The sequence below is a fragment of the Echinops telfairi genome, unplaced genomic scaffold, assembly GCF_000313985.2.
Source record: "Echinops telfairi isolate 266 unplaced genomic scaffold, ASM31398v2 ScPeMD7_7427;HRSCAF=8465, whole genome shotgun sequence".
Taxonomy (NCBI): Eukaryota; Metazoa; Chordata; class Mammalia; order Afrosoricida; family Tenrecidae; genus Echinops; species Echinops telfairi.
In genome coordinates this window covers 15,777,732-15,780,308 of record NW_022111327.1, presented here as the reverse complement: position 1 = coordinate 15,780,308, position 2,577 = coordinate 15,777,732, and the positions used below count along the sequence as shown (strand labels likewise).

At 41.2% G+C, this 2,577-nt stretch overlaps 1 non-coding gene across 1 annotated transcript; it reads left to right on the top strand.

Annotated features, from left to right (window-relative positions):
• Window positions 1-1,873: 1,873 nt before the first annotated feature.
• On the top strand, window positions 1,874-1,978 carry LOC115872625. Its single transcript, XR_004047962.1, has one exon. It is a non-coding gene; the product is annotated as a U6 spliceosomal RNA (small nuclear RNA).
• The last annotated feature ends 599 nt before the right edge of the window (window positions 1,979-2,577 follow it).

Genomic DNA, 2,577 nt, shown 5'->3' with positions numbered 1-2,577 from the left:
CCCAGGACTGCCTCTTGATCCATGTACAAGTGCCTCGTGAGCACAATCCAGTGGTCTGGAATTTCCATTCTTCTCAAGGTTATCCATAAGTTTATTGTGGTCCACACAGTCAAATGCATTTGCACAGTCAATAAAATACAAGTAAACATCTTTCTGATATTCTCTGCTTTGAGCCCAGGTCCACCTGACATCAGCAATGAGATCCCTTGTTCCACATCCTCTTCTGAATCTAGCCTGAAACTCTGACAGTTCTTTGTCAATGTACTGCTGCAACCACTGTTGCCTGATATTCGGCAAAATTTTGCTTGCTTACCATATCAATGATATTGTTCTGTAGTTTCAACATTCTCTTGGATCACCTTTCTTTGGAATAGATACAAATGTGGATATCTACAGTCAGTTGGCCAAGTAGCTGTCTTTCAAATTTCATGGCATAGATGACTGAGTGTTTCCAGAGCCTACCTATAGAAGCAAAAAGGCAAGAAAAAAACTCAAGCGAGGACATATAATAAAATGAGAAGTACTGACAAGAATCCACATGATGCCCTGAGAAAAGCTCTCCCATGATGGCCTTTGCATATACGACTCACTGTCAATGAGTTGATTCTGAGTCATAGCTAACCTATATAAGGGTTCTGAGACTGTAAATCATTACAAAAGTGACAGCTTCATCTTTCTCCCAAGGAGTGGTTGATGGGTTTGAACTACAGCCCATGTAGTTAGTAAGTGCAATGCTTACCCGCTAGTGCCACCAGGGATCCTTTGCATATACTACATCTCTGTTTTTAGTCTGAATCCTCCTCAGTAAGAGAATGCTCAAACGGTAGGCCAAAGACATTCTCCCAGCCAGAAGAAACAATTGGGCAAAATGCCCGATACATCTCTAATAATGCCAAACCTCTTCCTCTAGAGAACTTTTGAGCCTTCTGTGAACATAGTTCCATCGATGGTCCATGTGTAAATGTTCCCAAGCATGTTCCCCTTGCTTTGTAAAAAGGAAGTAGTCATATCTGCCTTACCTACTTCAGGAGCATAAAATGGGTGTGAAAGAACAAAAGAACAATGATTTGAAACTCCTTTAAAAAGTTAAAAGTGCCGCATGAGTTGAAGGTGTGATAGTTATGATGATTACTATTATTATGGTACCCGGAACAGAAGCAATTCCTATTTTACTGAATCACTGTACCTTCATGTAAAGCCACCGGTTAGTTGTATTGCTCTGCAATTTCCTCATCTCGAAAATGGAGGCATTGTATGAATAAATAATCTTGAATAAAATGTGACTTATAATTTACACAACTTCCTACTTTGATAGACACCAATATTGCTTTGGATGGGGAAAAACGGTCTTTCACTACACTGTGACTGACAGAGGGGAGGTCCTAGATTATCCTCTTATTCTGCTTCTAGCATCTGACAGAACATCTCCCTAGTTACATAGGTCATATTTCTAGGAGTGCCTCTGGCTTTCATGCAAACATTTCTCACAAGACAATTAACTCCAAATCCAAACTCACTCTCTAAAATCACAGCCCACTCAAAGTGTCCCAATTGGAGAGACCGGAACTGCCCCATGTGGGTTTCCCAGGCTGTAAATCTTTATGGAAAGAGAAAGCCTCATCTTCCTCTCCCAGTGCAGCAAGTGAGCTTGCACTGCCGCACTTGGCAGTTAGCACTCTTCTTTAACATTCTGTGGCAACTTTGCTCTAGGTCCATTTTCCTGCCACTGGTGTTGGAAGTAGCACTGAAAAAAAAAAAGAAGAAGAAGAAGTAGTAACACCATAACATTTTAAAACTTTAAAGGGGTCCCTGAAATTGGGTCTACTTACCTTTTGGGAATGAGGAAAATGAGATCCAAAAAGACTAAGGTCATGTGCTCGCTTTGGCAGTACATATACCAAAATTGGAATGATACAGAGATTCTCAAAGCCCCTGAGTAAGGGTGAATATGCAGATTCATGAAGCATTCCATATTTTTTCAACATGGGAGATTGGATGCTGCTTCCTAATAATTGAAGCATCTGGTAGAACTTGATCAAGAACTAATAGTGCTGGGAGGGAGGGGTTCAAGCCGCACTGAAGGTACTGATGAAGGACAAGGATCTAGGAATTGAAGGAGTACCCATTGCAATGTCTCAACCAACGGATGCTGTGCTGGAGGGGTTCACTGGTCTGTGCCAAGAAATTCAGAAGATCAGATGACTGGGTGGTATCTGATTTTTTTGCCCTTTCCAAAGAAATGGAGGAGGACTCCTATTGGATCACCTTTCTTTGAATGGTTACAAATACTGATCTCTCCCAAATTTCCTTAGCACGGACAAGTGCTTCCAGTGCTTCACCAGTGTATGGAAGCATTCCTATCACGATGCCTCGAATTCATGGAGCCTTATTTTTTGTTATTGTCTTCAGTGCCGGTGGGACTTCTTTCAGTACCATTATTGGTTCTTGATCATATACTACCTCTTGAAAAGTTGAATGTTAACCAATTCTTTTTGGTACAGTGACTCTGTGTATGCCTTCCACCTTCTTTTGATGCTTCCTGCATCGTTCCATATTTTGCCCACAGAATCTGTACAT